Source organism: Heptranchias perlo, unplaced genomic scaffold (genome assembly GCF_035084215.1).
Source record: "Heptranchias perlo isolate sHepPer1 unplaced genomic scaffold, sHepPer1.hap1 HAP1_SCAFFOLD_301, whole genome shotgun sequence".
NCBI classification, from domain to species: domain Eukaryota; kingdom Metazoa; phylum Chordata; class Chondrichthyes; order Hexanchiformes; family Hexanchidae; genus Heptranchias; species Heptranchias perlo.
This window is the reverse complement of record NW_027139313.1, coordinates 301,224-324,278: the sequence shown is the minus strand read 5'-3', so window position 1 is coordinate 324,278 and position 23,055 is coordinate 301,224.

Here is a 23,055-nt window from a genome sequence, read left to right as displayed (position 1 = left end):
TGGTTCAGCCTGAGACAGTGGCCGGGGAGGGGGATGGAATCAGTAACGAGGGAACAGAGTTTGTGACGGAGGGGGTCTCAGACAATGTCTTCGATGTTCCTAATGTTTCAGTGGATGAAATTTCTGCTCATCTCAGACTGGATGTTGGATAAGCAGCGTGACCAATCAAAGGCAGTGGAGAGGTCGAGAGAGGTCATGGTGAGGTCGAGCTGGGTGATGTCAGCGTACATGAGGTACCTGACATTATGTTTTCTAAATGATGTCGCCAAGGGGCAGCATGTAAGTGAGAAATAGGAGGGGGCCAAGGATAGATCCTTGGGGGACTCCACAGGTAACAGTGCAGGAATGGGAATAGAAGCCATTGCAGGAAATTCTCTGTCTATGACTGGAGAGGTGAGAGTGGAACCAGGCGAGGGCAGTCCCACTCAGCTGGACAACGGAGGAGAGGCTTTGAAGGAGGATGGTTGGTCAACCATGTCAAAGGCAGCAGACAGATCGAGATGGACGAGGAGGGATTGTGCACAACGGCCACAGTCACATAGGATCTCATTTGTGACTTTGATAAGGACCATTTCAGTGCCATGGCACAGATCGAAATCTGATTGGAGGGGTTCAAACGTGGAGTTGTGGGAAAGATGGGCTCATATTTTGGAGGCGACAACACGTTCAAAATCTTTTGAGAGCAAAAGGAGGTTGGAGATGGAGCGATAGTTTGCGAGGACAGAGGGTCAAAGGTATGTTTGTTGAGGAGGGGGTGATGATGGGGGATCTGAAAGGGAGCTGGACAGTACCAGAGGAGAGGGAACTATTTGTAATATCAGCGACCATGGGGGCCAGGAAGGGAAGTTGGGTGGTCGGCAGAATAGTGGGATTGGGTGGAGGGAGCAGAAAGTGGGTCTCATGGACAAGATGAGCACGGAGATTGCAGGAGGGGAGTTAGGAGAGAAAATGGAGATGTGAGTTCAGGGCTAGGACAGGGGGGAAACTTGGGAGAAGATTGGTTTGGTCGGCGATGGGAAGGGAGGGAAGCAGCAGAGGCAGCTGAACGGATTGTCTCAATCCACCTGATAAAGAAGATCATGAGCTCCTTGCACTTGTTGTTGGAGGTGACGGTGGAGGGGCAGGAGAGAGGGGTCTTGCTGATAGTGGAGAATAGAAGCCGGGAATTATCTTACATTCCAGGATGATCCTGGAGTAGTGAGCAGTTTTGACAGAGGAGGAATAAAAGGGATTGAAACTGGAATGTAAAAGGGAAATGATTCCGTTCCAGGAGTGACCCCACTGGGTGTGGATAGAAAGTGGTTTGGGGGATTCTCAGTGTCTGGGCCCTGAGCAGAAATATTCCCTTCTGTGACTCTCAGTAAAGAGGCGCTCCCTGCCCTGTATAAACTGAGGAACCACACACACACCGGCTTCTTTTCACACTGACTCACCGTGTGCTGCATTTTCACACGGACTCAGCTCCTCCATTTCCAGGAATCAGCCGAGGGGAAAGGGAGACAGACTCAGTCACACCAGCATTTCTCAAACACCAATTCCCTCTTGTTGTGAGAAACAGTTTCTCCCCCCAGCCCCTGAGTCTCCCCCCGTGGGTGTCCCTCACTCCCCCCACCGGTGATGGTCCTCTCCCTGCTGGTCAGATGGCAGAATACCCCAGCGTTACACAGGGCTACAACATGCTCTGCTCTACAGCCCTGTGCCATGGAGTGCCAGTTCTCACAGGTGCCCACACAGTGAATTACTGAGCTCTACAGTGCCCTCACCAGGAGGGGCTGAGTGTGGGTGAGGGGCAGTCACCCTGGGCCACTCTCACACCCTCCCAGAGCCCACCCTGTTCTCTCAGACAGACTGTAAGAGAAAGGGGAGGGAGAAAATCTGACTGATGAAAAACAAACAGCCGTAAACCCAGACCCAGTGAATCAGCACTGTCTGCAATCAGTTCTAATTAATGTTGGTCATTAACAGGAAAACTCTCCCTCACTGCATTTAATATTGGGAATTGTGTCACTCACCTTAATTGCAGCTTGTGCCTGATCCAGGCTCAGCAGTGTGTGGGATTTATGTTTCCCTATTATTGTACAGGAAACACACACACACTCTGCATCATCTTCACAGTAGTATTCAAGGACCTTCTTATGGTGAACGCACTGCCTGTCTGTAAGATCCGCCTCAGGTTCGATTAGGGTGTGTCCACTGAAGGCCTTGTTCAGCAGATGTGGTTTTAAATGACTGGAGCAAAAAGATGTTTCACATTTCAGACACGTCTTCACAGCTGGGGATGGATTCTCGACACAGTAATCACACACGACATCGGCTGGATCAGCTCCAGGCTCCATCCCGACAGCACCTGAAGCAGCTTTCACACAGCACAAGAGAGACTGAGGAACCAGAGCAGGAAGTGAAATTCTTATAAACACTCGGTGCAGGGAGTGACGATGTTAGTTTCACTTTCATGATTCACTCTGTCTGGAGATTAACCCTTTCAGTCCTGCAGTAGCAGGTCAGAACCAAAACCAGTAAAACATGATTACAATTTTACAATCTGGAGTCAGAATACAGCAAACTGGGCTCAGTAAACAAACCGAAAACTAATCAGCTCAGACCAGACCCAAAATGGTTTAAGAAACAAATTAAAACTGATATAAAGAGGAACAAAAAACCTTTACAAATCCTGCAGAGAGGAAGGTGAAGGAGATCTCTGGGAGGAATAGAAAAATATACAGAAAAAGTTGAAAGGTTCATCAGAGGGGCAAAGAGAGATCAAACAAAGCAAACCAGCAGAGGCTACAAGTATCAGTAAACTCAACACGAAACATCGCCAAACAACACAGAGCTGTGACCAACAAAGATAAAACAATGTTGGACAATAAATCCAAAACAGCAGAATACAGTCAGAGGAAGTCATGATCAAACTGTACAGGGTCTGGTCAGACCCACGTCGAGTACTGTGTCCAGTTCTGGTCAGACCCACCTCGAGTACTGTGTCCAGTTCTGGTCAGACTGCACCTTGAGTACTGTGTCCAGTTCTGGTCAGACCCACCTCGAGTACTGTGTCCAGTTCTGGTCAGACCCACCTCGAGTACTGTGTCCAGTTCTGGTCAGACCCACCTCGAGTACTGTGTCCAGTTCTGGTCAGTCCCACCTCGAGTACTGTGCCCAGTTCTGGTCAGACTGCACCTCGAGGACTGTGTCCAGTTCTGGTCAGACCCACCTCGAGCACTGTGTCCAGTTCTGGTCAGACCCACCTCGAGTACTGTGTCCCATTCTGGTCAGACTCACCTCGAGGACTGTGTCATGTTCTGGTCAGACTGCACCTCGAGTACTGTGTCCAGTTCTGGTCAGACCCACCTCGAGTACTGTGTCCAGTTCTGGTCAGACTGCACCTCGAGGACTGTGTCCAGTTCTGGTCAGACCCACCTCAAGTGCTGTGTCCAGTTCTGGTCAGACCCACCTCGAGTACTGTGTCCAGTTCTGGTCAGACTGCACCTCGAGGACTGTGTCCAGTTCTGGTCAGACCCACCTCGAGTACTGTGTCCAGTTCTGGTCAGACCCACCTCGAGTACTGTGTCCAGTTCTGGTCAGACCCACCTCGAGTACTGTGTCCAGTTCTGGTCAGACCCACCTCGAGTACTGTGTCCAGTTCTGGTCAGACCCACCTCGAGTACTGTGTCCAGTTCTGGTCAGACTGCACCTCGAGGACTGTGTCCAGTTCTGGTCAGACCCACCTCAAGTGCTGTGTCCAGTTCTGGTCAGACCCACCTCGAGTACTGTGTCCAGTTCTGGTCAGACTGCACCTCGAGGACTGTGTCCAGTTCTGGTCAGACCCACCTCGGGTACTGTGTCCAGTTCTGGTCAGACCCACCTCGAGTACTGTGTCCAGTTCTGGTCAGACCCACCTCGAGTACTGTGTCCCGTTCTGGTCAGACTCACCTCGAGGACTGTGTCATGTTCTGGTCAGACTGCACCTCGAGTACTTTGTCCAGTTCTGGTCAGACCCACCTCGAGTACTGTGTCCAGTTCTGGTCAGACTGCACCTCGAGGACTGTGTCCAGTTCTGGTCAGACCCACCTCAAGTGCTGTGTCCAGTTCTGGTCAGACCCACCTCGAGTACTGTGTCCAGTTCTGGTCAGACTGCACCTCGAGGACTGTGTCCAGTTCTGGTCAGACCCACCTCGAGTACTGTGTCCAGTTCTGGTCAGACCCACCTCGAGTACTGTGTCCAGTTCTGGTCAGACCCACCTCGAGTACTGTGTCCAGTTCTGGTCAGACCCACCTCGAGTACTGTGTCCCGTTCTGGTCAGACTCACCTCGAGGACTGTGTCATGTTCTGGTCAGACTGCACCTCGAGTACTTTGTCCAGTTCTGGTCAGACCCACCTCAAGTACTGTGTCCAGTTCTGGTCAGACTGCACCTCGAGGACTGTGTCCACTTCTGGTCAGACCCACCTCAAGTGCTGTGTCCAGTTCTGGTCAGACCCACCTCGAGTACTGTGTCCAGTTCTGGTCAGACTGCACCTCGAGGACTGTGTCCAGTTCTGGTCAGACCCACCTCAAGTGCTGTGTCCAGTTCTGGTCAGACTGCACCTCGAGTACTGTGTTCAGTTCTGGTCAGACCCACCTCGAGTACTGTGTCCAGTTCTGGTCAGACCCACCTCGAGTACTGTGTCCAGTTCTGGTCAGACCCACCTCGAGTACTGTGTCTAGTTCTGGTCAGACCCACCTCGAGTAATGTGTCCAGTTCTGGTCAGACCCACCTCGAGTACTGTGTCCAGTTCTGGTCAGACCCACCTCGAGTACTGTGTCCAATTCTGGTCAGACCCACCTCAAGTCCTGTGCCCAGTTCTGGTCAGACCTACCTCGAGTACTGTGTCCAGTTCTGGTCAGACCCACCTCGAGTACTGTGTCCAGTTCTGGTCAGACCCACCTCGAGTACTGTGTCCAGTTCTGGTCAGACCCACCTCGAGTACTGTGTCCAGTTCTGGTCAGACTGCACCTCGAGGACTGTGTCCAGTTCTGGTCAGACCCACCTCAAGTGCTGTGTCCAGTTCTGGTCAGACCCACCTCGAGTACTGTGTCCAGTTCTGGTCAGACTGCACCTCGAGGACTGTGTCCAGTTCTGGTCAGACCCACCTCGAGTACTGTGTCCAGTTCTGGTCAGACCCACCTCGAGTACTGTGTCCAGTTCTGGTCAGACCCACCTCGAGTACTGTGTCCAGTTCTGGTCAGACCCACCTCGAGTACTGTGTCCCGTTCTGGTCAGACTCACCTCGAGGACTGTGTCATGTTCTGGTCAGACTGCACCTCGAGTACTTTGTCCAGTTCTGGTCAGACCCACCTCGAGTACTGTGTCCAGTTCTGGTCAGACTGCACCTCGAGGACTGTGTCCAGTTCTGGTCAGACCCACCTCAAGTGCTGTGTCCAGTTCTGGTCAGACCCACCTCGAGTACTGTGTCCAGTTCTGGTCAGACTGCACCTCGAGGACTGTGTCCAGTTCTGGTCAGACCCACCTCAAGTGCTGTGTCCAGTTCTGGTCAGACTGCACCTCGAGTACTGTGTTCAGTTCTGGTCAGACCCACCTCGAGTACTGTGTCCAGTTCTGGTCAGACCCACCTCGAGTACTGTGTCCAGTTCTGGTCAGACCCACCTCGAGTACTGTGTCTAGTTCTGGTCAGACCCACCTCGAGTAATGTGTCCAGTTCTGGTCAGACCCACCTCGAGTACTGTGTCCAGTTCTGGTCAGACCCACCTCGAGTACTGTGTCCAGTTCTGGTCAGACCCACCTCGAGTACTGTGTCCAATTCTGGTCAGACCCACCTCAAGTCCTGTGCCCAGTTCTGGTCAGACCTACCTCGAGTACTGTGTCCAGTTCTGGTCAGACCCACCTCGAGTACTGTGTCCAGTTCTGGTCAGACCCACCTCAAGTACTGTGTTCAGTTCTGGTCAGACCCACTTCGAGGACTGTGTCCAATTCTGGTCAGAACCATTGTGTCCAGTTCTGGTCACAGGAACATAGGGACGGAATAGCCTCCGCAGCCCCTCGAGATTGTTCCACAATGAAATTTGGTCCTGGCTAATCTGTATCTTAGCTCCATTTACCCATCTTGGTTCTGGAACCCTTAATAACCTTGCCTAACAAATTCTACCAATTTCAGGTTTGAAATTTTCAATTGACCCCCACCCTCAACAGCTTTTTGGGGGAGTGAGTTCCAGATTTCCACTCCCCTTTGTGTGACGAAGTGCTTCCTGACATCACCCCTGAATGACCGAGCTCTAATTTTAAGGTTCTGTCCCTTGACTAATTAACTAATTTGAAGGTTATGCCCCTTCTTCTGGATTACCGCACCAGAGGAAATAGTTTCTCTCTATCTGGTTAAAAAGCAGGAACTCAAATATAGTAATCTCTGGATTACTCCCATTGCCACGCACGAGTGAGTATTGGAATAGTCGGATAAGACAGGTTAATGCGTTGCTGGAGAAATGGTGCAGGAGTCAGAGCGTCAGATTCCTGGGGCATTGGGACCAGTTCTGGGGCAGGAGGGATCTGTTCAAAATGGACGGGTTGCACCTCAACAGAGCTGGGACCAATGTCCCCCCGGGGAGGTTAAATAGTGCTGTGGGGGGAGGGTTTAAACAAATTTGGCAGGGGGATGGGCACCAGGAGGAAACATTAGAGAGGAGAAACAAGGTGCACAGAGGACTGGGAGGGAGACTAAAGAATAGTTCAGAAATAGGAGGGAGCAGATAGGGGGGTAAATGCGAGGCAGTCGAAGATGAGTTTAGAGTGTGTGTGAATAAATGCAGGTATCGTGATCAATAAGGTTGGTGAGCTGCAGGCTCGAGTCACCACATGGGACTATGAGACAGTGGCAATAACAGAGACCAGGCTCAAAGAAGGGGAGGATTGGGGGCTTAATATCCTGGCTACAAGGTATTCAGGAAAGATAGGGAAGGAATGAAAGGAGTTGGCGGGAGGCGGGTGGGTGATGGCAGTATTGATCGAGGAAACCGTTCTAGCACTGGAAATGGATGATGTATCTGAGGGTCAAAGAGAGAATCTATTTGTTTCGAATTATGGAACAATAGAGGATCTATTACACCAATGGGTGTACACTATAGGGCACCAAATAGTGGGAAGGAGATAGAGGGGCAAATTTTCGGGCAAATTACAGAAAGATGCAAAAACTATAGAGTAGTGAAAATGGGGGTTTTCAATTATCACAATAAAGACTGGGATAGTAACAGTGTAAAGGGCAAAGAGGGGGAGAAAGGCAAAAAATGTGACAACAGAAGAAGATCAGAACATAAGAAATAGGAGCAGGAGTAGGCCACATGGCCCCTCGAGCCTGCTCCGCCATTCAATCAGATCAAGGCTGATCTTCGACCTCAACTCCACCTTCCTGCCCGATCCCCATATCCCTTGATTCCCCGAGAGTCCAAAAATCTGTCGATCTCAGCCTTGAATATACTCAACGACTGAGCATCAACAGCCATCTGGGGCAGAGAATTCCAAAGACTCACATCCCTCTGAGTGAAGAAATTCCTCCTCATCTCGGTCCTAAATGGCCGACCCCTTATCCTAAGACGATGCTCCCTAGCTCTACACTCTCCAGCCAGGGAAACAGCCTCTCAGCATCCACCCTGTCAAGCCCCCTCAAAATCTTGTGTGTTTCAATGAGATCACCTCTCATTCTTCTAAACTCCAGAGAGTATAGGCCCATTCTACTCAATCTTTCCTCATAGGACAACACTCTCATCCCAGGAATCAATCTAGTGAACCTTTGTTGCACCGCCTCTAAGGAGGGTAAGGAGACTAAAACTGTACAAAGTACTCCAGGTGAGGTCTCACCAAAGCCTGGCACAATTGAAGGAAGACTTCCTTACTATTGTCCTCCAACCCCCTTGCAATAAAAGCCAACATACCATTTGCCTTCTGAATTGCTTGCTGAACCTGCAGGTTAACTTTCTGTGTTTCGTGGACGAGGACACCCAAATCCCTCTGAACACCAACATTTAATAGTTTCTCATCATTTAAAAAATATTCCCTTTTTCTATCCATCCTTCCAAAGTGAATAACCTCACATTTCCCCACATTATATTCCATCTGCCACCTTCTTGCCCACTCACTTAACCTGTTGATATCCCTTTGCAGACTCTCTGTGTCCTCCTCAAAGCTCACTTTCCCATCTAGCTTTGTATCATCAGCAAACTTGGGTACATTACACTCGGTCCCTTCTTCTAAGTCATTAATATAGATTGTAAATAGCTGAGGCCCAAGCACTGATCCTTGCGGCACCCCACCAGTTACAACCTGCCAACCTGAAAATGACCCGTTTATCCCTACTCTCTGTTTTCTGTCCATTCACCAATCCTCTATCCATGCTAATATATTATCCCCAACCCCATGAGCCCTTATCTTGTGTAACAACCTTTTATGTGGCACCTTATTGAATGCCTTTTGAAAATCCAAATAAACTACATCTACTGATTCCCCTTTATCTACCTTGCCAGTTAGATCCTCAAAAAACTCCAGTAGATTTGTCAAACACGATTTCCCTTTCGTAAAACCATGTTGACTCTGCCGAATCATATTATGATTTTCTAAGTGCCCCATTACCACGTCCTCAATAATAGATTCCAGCATTTTCCCAACGACTGATGTCAGGCTAACTGGCCTGTCGTTCCCTGTCTTCTCTCTCCCTCCTTTCTTGAATAGCGGGGTTACATTTGCAACCTTCCAATCCACAGGGACCATTCCAGAATCTGTGGAATTTTGGAAGATCACAACCAATGCACCCACTATCTCTGCAGCCACCTCTTTCAGATCCCTGGGATGTTGGCCAGCAGGTCCAGGGGATTTGTTGGTTTTTACTCCCATTAATTTCTCCAGTACTTTTTTTTAACCAGTACTAATTACTTTAAGTTCCTCACTCTCATTAGACCCTTGGTTCCCCACTATTTCTGGTATGATTTTTTCGTCTTCTACTGTGAAGACAGATACAAAATTCTTGTTTAATGTCTCTGCCATTTCCTTATTCCCCATTATCATTTCTCCTGTCTCAGACTTTTTTTTTCGTACATGGGACGTGGACCAGCATTTATTGCCCATCCTTAATTGCCCTTAAGAAGGTGGTGGTGAGCCGTCTTCTTGAACCGCTGCAGTCCTTATGGTGAAGGTTCTCCAACAGTTAGGTAGGGAGTTCCAGGATTTTGACCCAGCGACGATGAAGGAACGGCGATATATTTCCAAATCGGGATGGTGTGTGACTTGGAGGGGAACGTGCAGGTGGTGTTGTTCTCATGTGCCTGCTGCTCTTGTCCTTCTAGGTGGTAGAGGTCGCGGGTTTGGGAGGTGCTGTCGAAGAAGCCTTGGCGAGTTGCTGCAGTGCATCCTATGGATGGTACACACTGCAGCCACTGTGCGCCGGTGGTGAAGGGAGTGAATGTTTAGTGTGGTGGATGGGGTGCCAATCAAGCGGGCTGCTTTGTCCTGGATGGTGTCGAGCTTCTTGAGTGTTGTTGGAGCTGCAGGCTCCAGGCAAGTGGAGAGTATTCCATCACACTCCTGACTTGTGCCTTGTAGATGGTGGAAAGGCTTTGGGGAGTCAGGAGGTGAGTCACTCACCGCAGAATACCCAGCCTCTGACCTGCTCTTGTAGCCACAGTATTTATGTGGCTGGTCCAGTTAAGTTCAGCCTCTAAGGGACCCACATTTACTTTTGGTACTCTCTTCCTTTTTACATACTTGTCTTACAATCTGTTTTCATATTTCTTGTTAATTTACTCTCATATTCTACTTTCTCCCTCTGTATCATTTTTTTGGTCATCCTTTGCTGGTTTCTTTAACCTCTCCCAATCCTCAGGCTTACTACTCTTCTTGGCAATATTGCAAGCCTCTTCTTTTATTCTAATACAATCCTTAACTTCTTTAGTTAGTCACAGATGGATCACTTTTCCTGTGGGGCTTTTATTCCTCAATGAATAATCTCGTGGTTCACCGAATAATCCCGCGGTTCACCGAATAATCCCGCGGTTCACCGAATAATCTCGTGGTTCACCGCCCTCTCTCTCGTCGTTCACCACCCTCTCCCGTGGGTCTCCCCTCTCTCCTGTGTTTCACCACCCTCTCCCGTGGGTCTCCCCTCTCTCCTGTGTTTCACCGCCCTCTCCCGTGGGTCTCCCCTCTCTCCCGTGTTTCACCGCTCTCTCCCGTGGGTCTCCGCGCTCTGCCAATTCTGACGGTTGTGCTGCCGCTGCTCTTCAACTCTTCTCCTCAGCCTCTCCCATGGTTCTCCCCTCTCTCCCGTGGGTCACCGCTCTCTCCTGTGTTTGTCCGCTCTCTCCCGTGGGTCTCCCCTCTCTCCCGTGGGTCACCGCTCTCTCCCGTGTTTCTCCGCCCTCTCCCGTGGGTCTCCGCCCTCTCCCGTGGTTCTCCGCCCTCTCCCGTGGTTCACCGCCCTCTCCCGTGGTTCACCGCCCTCTCCCCTGGTTCTCCGCCCTCTCCCGTGGTTCTCCGCCCTCTCCCGTGGTTCTCCGCCCTCTCCCCTGGTTCTCCGCCCTCTCCCGTGGTTCCCCGCCCTCTCCCGTGGGTCTCCCCTCTCTCCCGTGGTTCTCCGCCCTCTCCGGTGCGTCTCCCCTCTCTCCCGTGGTTCTCCGCTCTCTCCCGTGGTTCTCCCCTCTCCCGTGGTTCTCCGCTCTCTCCCGCGGTTCTCCCCTCTCTCCCGTGGTTCTCCGCCCTCTCCGGTGGGTCTCCGCCCTCTCCCGTGGTTCTCCGCTCTCTCCCGTGGTTCTCCCCTCTCTCCCGTGGTTCTCCGCTCTCTCCCGCGGTTCTCCCCTCTCTCCCGTGGTTCTCCGCCCTCTCCGGTGGGTCTCCGCCCTCTCCCGTGGTTCTCCGCTCTCTCCCGTGGTTCTCCCCTCTCCCGTGGTTCTCCACTCTCTCCCGTGGTTCTCCGCCCTCTCCCGTGGATCTCCGCCCTCTCCCGTGGTTCTCCGCCCTCTCCCCTGGTTCTCCGCCCTCTCCCCTGGTTCTCCGCCCTCTCCCGTGGGTCTCCGCCCTCTCCCGTGGTTCTCCCCTCTCTCCCGTGGTTCTCCCCTCTCTCCCGTGGGTCTCCCCTCTCTCCCGTGGTTCTCCCCTCTCTCCCGTGGTTCTCCCCTCTCTCCCGTGGTTCTCCGCCCTCTCCCGTGGTTCTCCGCTCTCTCCCCTGGTTCTCCCCTCTCTCCCGTGGGTCTCCCCCCTCTCCCGTGGTTCTCCCCTCTCTCCCGTGGTTCTCCGCTCTCCCCTGGTTCTCCCCTCTCTCCCGTGGGTCTCCGCCCTCTCCCGTGGGTCTCCCCTCTCTCCCGTGGGTCTCCGCCCTCATCCGTGGGTCTCCCCTCTCTCCCGTGGGTCTCCCCCCTCTCCCGTGGTTCTCCCCTCTCTCCCGTGGTTCTCCGCTCTCCCCTGGTTCTCCGCCCTCTCCCGTGGGTCTCCACTCTCTCCCGTGGGTCTCCGCCCTCTCCCGTGGGTCTCCGCCCTGTCCCGTGGTTCTCCGCTCTCTCCCGTGGTTCTCCCCTCTCCCGTGGTTCTCCGCTCTCTCCCGCGGTTCTCCCCTCTCTCCCGTGGTTCTCCGCCCTCTCCGGTGCGTCTCCCCTCTCTCCCGTGGTTCTCCGCTCTCTCCCGTGGTTCTCCCCTCTCCCGTGGTTCTCCGCTCTCTCCCGCGGTTCTCCCCTCTCTCCCGTGGTTCTCCGCCCTCTCCGGTGGGTCTCCGCCCTCTCCCGTGGTTCTCCGCTCTCTCCCGTGGTTCTCCCCTCTCCCGTGGTTCTCCGCTCTCTCCCGCGGTTCTCCCCTCTCTCCCGTGGTTCTCCCCTCTCCCGTGGTTCTCCCCTCTCTCCCGTGGTTCTCCCCTCTCCCGTGGTTCTCCCCTCTCTCCCGTGGGTCTCCGCTCTCTCCCGCGGTTCTCCCCTCTCTCCCGTGGTTCTCCCCTCTCCCGTGGTTCTCCCCTCTCCCGTGGTTCTCCCCTCTCTCCCGTGTGTCTCTGCTCTCTCCCGTGGGTCTCCCCTCTCTCCCGTGGTTCTCCCCTCTCTCCCGTGGTTCTCCCCTCTCTCCCGTGGTTCTCCCCTCTCCCGTGGGTCTCCTCCCTCTCCCGTGGTTCTCCCCTGTCTCCCGTGGTTCTCCCCTCTCTCCCGTGGTTCTCCCCTCTCTCCCGTGTGTCTCTGCCCTCTCCGGTGGTTCTCCGCTCTCCCGTGGGTCTCCGCCCTCTCCCGTGTTTCTCCCCTCTCTCCCGTGGGTCTCCCCTCTCCCGTGGTTCTCCGCTCTCTCCCGTGTTTCTCCCCTCTCTCCCGTGGGTCTCCGCCCTCTCCCGTGGGTCTCCGCCCTCTCCCGTGGTTCTCCCCTCTCCCGTGGGTCTCCGCCCTCTCCCGTGGGTCTCCGCCCTCTCCCGTGGGTCTCCGCTCTCTCCCGTGGTTCTCCCCTCTCCCGTGGTTCGCCGCCCTCTCCCGTGGTTCTCCCCGTTCTCCCGTGGTTCTCCGCCCTCTCCCGTGGTTCTCCGCCCTCTCCCGTGGTTCTCCCCGTTCTCCCGTGGTTCTCCCCGTTCTCCCGTGGTTCTCCCCTCTCTCCCGTGGGTCTCCGCTCTCTCCCCTGGTTCTCCGCGCTCTGCCGATTCTGACGGTTGTGCTGCTGCCGCTCTTTAAATCTTCTCCTCATCCTCTCCCGTGGTTCTCCGAGTACCGGGAGGGAGAACGTCATCCACAGGCTCAGTCAGGCATGTCCCAGGAGTCAAGCCAATTCAGTGAAGGCTTTCGAACAGGCTGAAGAGAAACGTGTGTTGCTGCGAAATGCTGGATTGGGAGAAACCGAGGCAGGAAACACACTCCCACTATTTGTGCTCTCACATGTTTGGAATCTGCAACCAGCAAGGAAGAAAGAAAGAACTTGCATTTCTAAAGCGCCTTTCACATCCTCGGGACGTCCCAAAGCGCTTTACAGTCGATGAAAAACTTTTGAAATGTAGTCCCTGTTGTAATGTAGGAAACACGGCAGCCAAATAATGCACAGCAAGATCCCACAAACAGCAGTGAGATAAATGACCGGGTCATCTGTTTTAGTGATGTTGGTGGAGGGCTAAATATTGTCCAGGACTCCGGGGAGAACTCCCTTTTGCTTCTTCGAATAGTAGCATGGGATCTTTTACATCGAGCTGAGAGGGCAGACAAGGATTCGATTTACTGTCTGATCCAAAAGATGGTACCTCCGACAGTGCAGCGCTCCCTCAGTACTGACCCTCCGACAGTGCAGCACTCCCTCAGTACTGACCCTCCGACAGTGCAGCGCTCCCTCGGTATTGACCCTCCGACAGTGCAGCACTCCCTCAGTACTGACCCTCCGACAGTGCAGCGCTCCCTCAGTACTGACCCTCTGACAGTGCAGCACTCCCTCAGTACTGACCCTCCGACAGTGCAGCACTCCCTCAGTACTGACCCTCCGACAGTGCAGCGCTCCCTCAGTACTGACCCTCTGACAGTGCAGCACTCCCTCAGTACTGACCCTCCGACAGTGCAGCGCTCCCTCAGTACTGACCCTCTGACAGTGCAGCACTCCCTCAGTACTGACCCTCCGACAGTGCAGCACTCCCTCAGTACTGACCCTCCGACAGTGCAGCGCTCCCTCAGCACTGCACTGAGTGTCAGTGTAGATTTGTGCTCCAGTCTCAGTTCCACCATGGATCAGTCAGGTTACCTGAGACACGGATTTGCCTTTGTTTTGCTCTGAAACGCGTCAATGATGCAAAGTGATGGAAATGAAAGTTTACTATTCCCGTATCCATCGTCACGTTTTGTGTTCGGCAGTGAATTGATTTGCTTGGAAGCTGCCAGAAAATTTTCCCTCAAACTGTATTTCAAAGTTGAAGCCAAGTTGGCTGCTCAACAAAATGTCTGAACTTCACGATGAGAACTGACACAAATCTGTGGAATGACTGGCAGGGAAACAGTGAGACTTAGTGCAACTAAACTGGGTTGATAAGGTTTGTTTCTGCAAAACTTTTTGACGACCATTTCCAATCAAAATAGAAACCCGTAGAGAGAGTGAGGTAACGGACAGGGTGGGTGAGATGGGGGGGCTGAACAGACAGGAGGTATTGCGAGGAGGCATTGCACTCCTAATTTCGAGCTCAATAATTACACGAACACGGTGTTCCTGGCACGGGCACAGTAACTGCAACAAAGAACTCAGTTACTCTTTGAAACCACAACTCGAAACAAATGGCGTCCAATCATCTCGATTTCTCCTCATCACCAAATATTCTTTTAAAAACAACTTTAACGTTACAACATTATCTGAGCCAAATCTAATAGATTTGGATTCCAGAGTACAGGAGGGAAAGACCATTTGGTCCATCAAAGCTGCTTCTTCTGAAAGACCCATGTGCTGTTTGAACTACAGTGGAATCTCCCAAACTGTTGTGAGGGAGGTTGAACAGCCACAAGGGAAATTCCCCAGAGGAAACCCTGTGAAATTTCTCCAACCTCTGAAGTAACCAAACAGAAACTCCAGTGGACTGGAGAGTGGCCCAGGTTGTGTTTGACCTTGCTTATAACCTTCCATCCTTTCCCCCTGAGCTTTGTTCTTTTCTTCTGAAGGCACTGACTCTTTGCTGGGGTTAGTTCAACAGGTGCGAGTGTCCCACCACCATTCACGTGTGAGCTCCAGCAGTGTGGGCTGACAGGCTGTCCCATTGTGAAGAGAACCAGAGGCGAGCTGGGATTCTCTTCACATCCCACATTCCAGGAGGGGACACTGGATGGTGATCAGAAGTGGGGACCCTGCCTGATTTTACTGTGAATTGCAGCATCCTGACCTCTGACCTGGTTAAAATAAGCAGTCGCCAGTGTGTGACTTCCTGCCCCTTGACTTTAATGGACAGAAAACCACAGGTTGGTGACCAGAGAATGGGGAAACTCGGGCCCACGGATCAAACGAGGGCCTCCTTGGAATAAATGGCTTATTGTCCCACCATTACCACTTAAACCGGGCTGGGACCAGCGTCCTGGTGAATTTAATAACTCGGGCTGTAGATAGGGCTTTAAACTAAAAGTGGGGCGGAGGGGTCAGGGGAGGGGAAATTTAGAAATCTAATGAGAAAAGTCAAGGGAACAGAGCAGTGTAGTGATTTGGGTAAAGATAAGCAGAGTGTGGCAGGAAGGGACAGAGAGTTTACCAATAATAGAACATCAACAAGTAAGGTCAAAGCAGGAAAAAATGGTAAAAAGTCAAGATTAAAGACTCTTTATCTGAACACATGGAGCATTCGGATCAAGATCGATGAATTAGTTGCACAAATAGAGATAGATGGGTTTGGTCTAACAGCCATTACAGAGATGTGGTTGCAAAGTGACCAAGGTTGGGAAGTAAATATTCGAGGGTACAAGACTCTTAGAAAAGACAGACAGAATGGAAAAGGAGGGGGTGTAGCCCTAATAATAAAGGACATAGGACAGTGGTGAGAAAGGATCTCAGCTCAGATCAGGAAGTAGAATCAGTGTGGGTGGAAATAAGAAATAACAAGGGGCAGAAAACACTGGTGGGAGTAGTTTATAGGCCCCCTCATAGTAGCTATACCGTTGGACAGAGTATTAACCATGTAATAATAGGTGCTTGTAACAAAGATAATCGTGGGGGACTTTAATCTTCATATCGACTGGGCAAATCTAATTGGCAAAGGTAGTTTGGAGGATGAGTTCATGGAATGCACTCGAGATGGTTTCCGAGAGCAATACGTCATGGAACCAACCAGGGAACAGGCTATTTTAGATCTTGTATTGTGTAATGAGACAGGGTTAATTAGCAATCTCACTGTAAAGGATCCTCTGGTGAAGAGTGATCATAATATGATAGAATTTCACATTGAGTTTGGGAATGATGTACTTAGAAACTAGAGTCTTAAACTTAAACAAAGCCAATTACATAGGTACGAGGGGTGAGTTGGCTAATGTAGATTTGGAAATTAATTTAAAGTGTGTGACGGTTGAAAAGCAATGGCAAACATTTATAGAAATATTTCAATCTTCTCAACAAATATACATTCCATTAAGAAATAAAATCTCCATGGGAAAAGTGACACACCTGTGGCTAACTAAAGAAGTTAAGGATAGAATTAGATTAAAAGAAGAGGCCTATAATGTTGCCAAGAAGAGTAGTAAGCCTGAGAATTGGGAGAGTTTTAGAAACCAGCAAAGGACGACCAAAAAATTGATAAAAAGGGAGAAAATAGAATATGGAAGTAAACTAGGAAGAAATATGAAAATGGATTGTAAGAGCTTCTACAAATATGTAAAAAGGGAGAGAGCAGCAAAAGTAAACATTGGTCACTTAGGGGCTGAGACAGGAGAAATTATAATGGGGAATCAGGAAATGGCAGGTGCGTTAAACAAATATTTTGTAACTGTCTTCACAGTAGAAGACATAAAAAGCAGACCAGAAATAGTGGGGAATGAAGGGGCTAATGAGAGTGAGGAACTTAAAGTAATTTTTATCAGTAGAGAAAAAGTACTTGAGAAACTAATGGGACTAAAAGCCGATAAATCCCCTGGACCTGATGGCCAACTTCCGAGGGTACTAATGGAGGTGGCTGCAGAGATAGTGGATGCATTGATTATGATCTTCCAAAATTCCCTCGATTCTAGAATAGTCCCAGCAGATTGGAAGGTAGCAAATGTGACCCCACTATTCCAGAATGGAGGGGGAGAGAAAACAGGGAACGACAGGCCAGTTAGCCTGACATCAGTCGTCAGGAAAATGCTGGAATCGATTCGTAAGGAAGTCGTAACAGGGTACTTCGAACATCATAACGTGATAAGGCAGAGTCAACATGGCTTAATGAGAGGGAAACCGCGTTTGACAAATCTATTAGAGTTTTTTGAGGATGCAACTCGCAGGATAGATAAAGGGGAACCAGTGGATGTGGTGTATTTAGATTTTCAAAAGGCATTCGATGAGGTGCAACGTAAAGGTTGTTACACAAGATAAGGGCTCATGGGATTGGGGGTAATATATTAACGTGGATAGAGGATTGGTTAATGGACAGAAAACAGAGAGTAGGGATAAACGGGTCATTTTCGAGTCGGCAGGTTGTAACTAGTGGGGAGCTGCAAGGATCAGTGCTTGGGCCTCAACTATTTACGAAGGGACCGAATGTAATGTATCCAAGTTTGCTGATGAAACAAAGCTGGGTGGGAAAGTAAGCTGTGAGGAGGACACAGAGAGTCTGCAAAGGGATATGGACGGGTTAAGTGAGTGGGCAAGATGGTGGCAGATGGAGTATAATGTGGGGAAATGTGAGGTTATTCACTTTGGGGTAGGAAGAATAGAAAACCAGAATATTTTTTAAACGGTGAGAAACTATTAAATGTTGGTGTTCAGAGAGACTTGGGTGTCCTGGTACAAGAATCACAAAAAGTTAACATGCAGGTACAGCAGGCAATTAGGAAAGCAAATGGCATGTTGGCCTTTATTGCAAGTGGGTTGGAGTACAAGAGTAAGGAAGTGTTACTACAATTGTACAGGGCTTTAGTGAGACCTCACCTGGAGTACTGTGTACAGTTTTGGTCTCCTTATCTAAGGAAGGATATACTTGCCTTCGAGGCGGTGCAACAAAGGTTCACTAGATAATTCCTGGGATGAGAGGGTTGTCCTATGAGGAGAGGTTGAGTGGAATAGTCTTGGACTCTCTGGAGATTAGAAAAATGAGAGGTGATCTCATTGAAACATGTAAGTTTCTGTGGGCACTTGACAGGGTAAATGCTGAGAGGTTGTTTCCCCTGGCTGGAGAGTCTAGAACTAGGGGGCACAATCTCAGGATAACGGGTCAGCCATTTAGGACTGAGATGAGGAGGAATTTCTTCATTCTTTGGAATTCTCTACCCCAGAGGGCTGTGGATGCTGAGTCGTTGAATATATTCAAGGCTGAGATCGTTAGATTTTTGGACTCTGGGGATCAAGGGATATGGGGATTGGGCAGGAAAGAGGAGTTGAGGTTGAAGATCAGCCATGATCTTAGTGAATGGCGGAGCAGGCTCGAGGGGCTGTATGGCCTACTCCTGCTCCTATTTCTTATGTTCTGATATACTTATCCGCTGGCTTTACCCACAAGACCACTGGGGGGATATTAGTCACCTTCTTAACCAGATATTTGTCCAGTCCTTTTTAAAGGAGTTCACATTAACTGCTGTTGATGGAATTCTATTCCACGACTCTGATCTGGAAGAAGTCGGGGGGGTCGTAAACTGATCAGGAGAGTGACCATGGGCAGTAAGGTGGTCCCGTGCCCACTCTCTCTGTTCATACAGACAGGGAATAAAAATACTTTACAAAACAATAATTTGGTTCAAAAATAAGAATATTTGTGGCAGGAAACTGGTGATGAAAAATCAGGATCTTTGCTGGAATTGTTTGTGTCTGAATAATTATGTATCCCATTCATGGATAAAAGGATTAGAAAAATAACCAACTGCGGCCAATTTGGGGAAAAAGTCTGGGAAATATCTCCCCCGCTCCACGAGACAAGCTGCAGGAGACTGGAGTCACCAATGACCCATCACTACATGGACTTAACCTGCCCTGCTCACCCACCCTCTTTAATGTCCTTAGTAACACAGCAATGGACAGGACCAGAAAAGACCATTTTACATGACTAGCAGGCATTTTACACACAGCAAGATCCCACAAACAGTAATGAGATGGAGGGCCAGTTAATCTGTGTTGGTGGTGGGACTGGGTTAATACATTGTTTGGCCACCAAGATTTTCCTTCTGTTAAGTGAAGGTCCGAGTTAACATGTGCAGCACTTTTCTACACACCCTGCACTATGAGGGCTACAGCTCAGGTTCAATCTGTTCTAATGCTCCTGCGACACTGCTTCAACAATGGGCCTGAAACCTCCCCACATCCCCTGCCCTGTGTGACAGTTTACATTTCCCACACCAACTGGACTTGTGCACAGTGAGGCTGCCAATTGGATGCTGAATAACGGTCGGCTTCTGTGCAATGAACCCAACAGGAATTGCACTGCAAACTCCCAAACTCATTTCATTACTTTCCTTTGAATAAAGATATCTCGGTATATCTACTGGCTGTACTCCCGCACACTGAAAGCCTGAATGTCACAATAATGCATACGGACTTACTGGATAAGAATTTGTCATTTTTATGTGTTCAGGGAAATCAAACATTAATTTTTTCCTTTGGGAAAAACGGGGCCTTAAAATCAATTTCTCCTGTGACCAGGGGCAAGAGTTTGAGGGATTCATTGAAATGTGGATGGAATCGTGCAATCCCCAAATCATCAGGTACCCTTGGAATAAACAGGGAACAGACTTTTCCAGTCAAGGTAAACCAGTGACCCCAATTATAAACAGACAGAACTGCTGAATGCCATCCCCAAAACACCAGGTGAAAACCCAACAATCTCAAAATAACAACAGAATCTGACTTTGAGTCACAGTAAAGCAGTGGCTCTGATTATGAGTAACAAAGCTGGGCGAGGTCGGGAGAGGGAGAACAAAGGACGTCAGCAAGGCTGCCTGAAGATGGGAGTCTTATCTCGGGTTTTGAAAACCACTTCTGAAACCAATGAGATGGTTCGAGTCTCAGTTTTCACAGTCCCAGGATGTGATGTTAAAAACACACACAGACTTATTTTCATGTAATCACCGTAGATGATCACGTGATAAATTTGCAGTGGTTCGATTACAGTCATTAATCCTCGAGTGTGAAAGACATCAAGCATCAACTGCCTGGGCACCTCTGCCCTCAACGAGCTGGTGTGGGAGAACAGACATTATCACACTGGTACAATTTGGTGAACACTGCTCAAACAGTACAGTAGGAGTTCTGAAGAGAGACCAAACACATGCAGTTCTGCAAATTCATAGAATCTTGCAACACAGAAGGAGGCCATTCGGCCCATCGAGCCTGTGCCGGCTCTTTGTTAGAGCTATCCAGTTCGTCCCATTCCCCCGCTCTTTCCCTGTAACCCTGCAAATCTTTTCCCTTCAAGCATTTATCCAATTCCTTTTTGAAAGCCATGATTGAATCTGCTCCCACCGCCCTTTCAGGCAGTGCATTCCAGATCATAACCACTCGCTGCGTAAAAAAGTTTATCCTCACGTCGCCTTTGATTCTTTTGCCAATCACCTTAAATCTGTGCCTTCAATTCTCAACCATTCCACCAACAAAAATAATTTCTCTTTATTTACATTATTTAAACCCTTCATGATTTTGAACATTTCTATCAAATCTCTGCTTAACCTTCTCTGCTCGAAGGAGAACAACCCCAGCTTCTCCATTCTATCCACGGAACTGAAGTCCCTCATCCCTGGAACCATTCCAGTAAAAGTTTGTACACATTGTCCAAAGATTTTAAAGAAAGTTTGAGGTAGGAATTTCCACTTCCCATTTGATCAAGAATATTATCCGACCAGAACAAAAGCCATTTTTATTTTGGGATACCATCCCTTCACCGTATGTTCTCCATTCACCTAAACCCAGCTGGTTAAGAGGGTGATAAGACATTGGATTAATGTCCTCCCACTTGGTATCTGAAACCATCAGCAAGGCAGAGCACCAGGACCCAGTGTAACACGGTCAGCATGGAGGGCATTAGGCTTATTCAGGACATCAGCTCAAAACACACTGTTGTTCCTTTTCCCACTCTCTTTCCCATGGTTTAAAACAAGTTGATACGACAGCATCTGATGTTCACAACAGCTTCTCACAGACTTTCAAGGCCTCACCGCTGTCTTATCTTTAACCGTCTAGACAGTCTGCTGAATAAGACTTTTCCAATGTGACCAACCTTCCCAGCATGCTGCCTTGAACAGTCAGTTTAACAGTTCCTTTGTTGAATTAATACTTTGAACCAAACTCAGCTCCTTTAGCAGGTAATTAATAACAGGGATTGAAAAGCCCAAAATCCTTCAGTCTCCCCTCAACTGAGTGTGACCGATCGAACAACTGACTTTAAATCATTCAATGAATCTGAATTGCACTCACCACAGATAAGGTTAAGAATTGTTGTTTCAAGAAGTTTAATCACCGTGACATCGACAAAAAAGTTCATTCAAATACGACAAATAAAAGAAAAGTGTTCCAATCATAACAAGCTGTATAATAACAAAAAGTATAGACATGATTTTCACCCAAGGGTGCTGTCCCACATTATAGACGACCTCCCACCATTCATGATTCCCAAGGGTAGAGGTCCCCTTTTCAATCTCAGCATTACGTTGTTTCATGTGCACTGTCAGTCTATCAATATTAGGGGTTTTAAACTACAGAAGTAATCCAAGAAAGTGGTTTCCCTTCTTACTTCTCAGTCTCAATCTTCAACAGCCCCTCCCACCCCTCCTTTGTGGGATCCTGGGGGCCTTATCCAAGGTCCTCATCTTGTTTGCATCACAGACCGATCTCCAGCCATTTGCTCTTCTAATCTAAGTTTCATTTGGTTAATATTACACATCATGATAGAGACAAAGAAAATCATAATACATTGTACAGAAAACTACAGAAACTCGGCTCCCCCAAATACTCCCATATTATCAAGAAATCTTGGACTTCAAAGATCCTCCAGCTCCCCCTTTTCCCATTATCCATCTTGTGGATAATTCAGGCTAAGTATTATTTCTCCCCGGCCCTCAGTTGTCCCAATTTCATTGTTAACTCAAAGAAACCCAACCCTGAATTCTGGAAATCCAAATTCTCTGTCCCTCTTTACTTTAATTTCAATCCCTCTGACAGGTACCAGTGTGTTTAACTCGATCCTGATTGTTTCATTAACTGGTCGGTTTATGGAGTTTGTGTCAGTGCCTTGATTAAAAAAAGTTTAGATCAGTAGTGACCCAGTAGATGTCCTCACTCTCCTGAGCACATTAACCATTTCATGTAGTGATGTTGTCAACGTGACTGAGCGTGTCTGAGACCCGTTCTTCAGTGCATCTTCATCATACATTTCACATACGAGTTGCCTCACACGCAACATATCACATTTACACACAGCGGTTTCCCAAAATCATCCCAAACGTGACATCAAATACAAACCATTCCTGCACTTTCAGTCTGTCTTATCAACAGATCGGGGGGTGTCTGGAGGTCTTTGCTTATCTCCCCCTGCACGGTCCCGATGTCTCGGGTAGTGGCCAGGTTATAAAATATTCCTCTCACTGTTCAGTTTAAGCAAGGACACAACCATCTCCAAGAGAAAGCTGTCAATGAACTATTCTTAACTGCCCTTCCCTGACTTTCACTGGATTGTGCATTGATCCCTGATTGATGTCCTTTGGGGGTTGTTCCCAGGTGATCTTTGTTTCTCACCGGTCACTCACACATCTTTTTCCCGACCCGCTGGTTTTGGTCATCACAAAATGTCCCATTATCACCCATGGTCACCTGGGACACTGATTGTAGACCCCAATTGGTGGGACAATTTTCCTGTTTATACCTCACACACTCAGTCACTTCCTCGTGTCTAATGAAGTTAAACATCCCATAATATTACCATTTCATGTTGGTCGTGAGCCCTGGAGGAACCTTACTGTCCAATAAACTAAAAATCATTACCCCATAAACCATAGATTAAAAGTTCCCAGTCTGGTCCAATCTATCAATACATTGACTTAGTTTAGGACAGATGTGTTACCCCCCTGGGTAGTCTCAGAAGCTCTCAGCGATGCCCAGGAGACCCCGGGGGTGGAATTAGTCTCTGGTGTTAGTGCAACACGGGCGATAGTGAATGGACAGCCCATTTTACACCCCGCACGATTTCCCTTTCCACTGAAGTCAGTGTAACTCGGGCTGTCGATTCACCATCGCTGTTTTGAGCAACGGCCAAAGAACAATTTCAACCCCAGCCTCAGATTTTCAGAGCAGCTCTTTAAAGGGACCGTGACCTGTCACGACTATCATTCACGACTGAGATTAATACAGTCACACCTGTCACTACTATCATTCACTGCTGAGATTAATACAGTCACACCTGTCACTACTATCATTCACTGCTGAGATTAATACAGTCACACCTGTCACTACTATCAT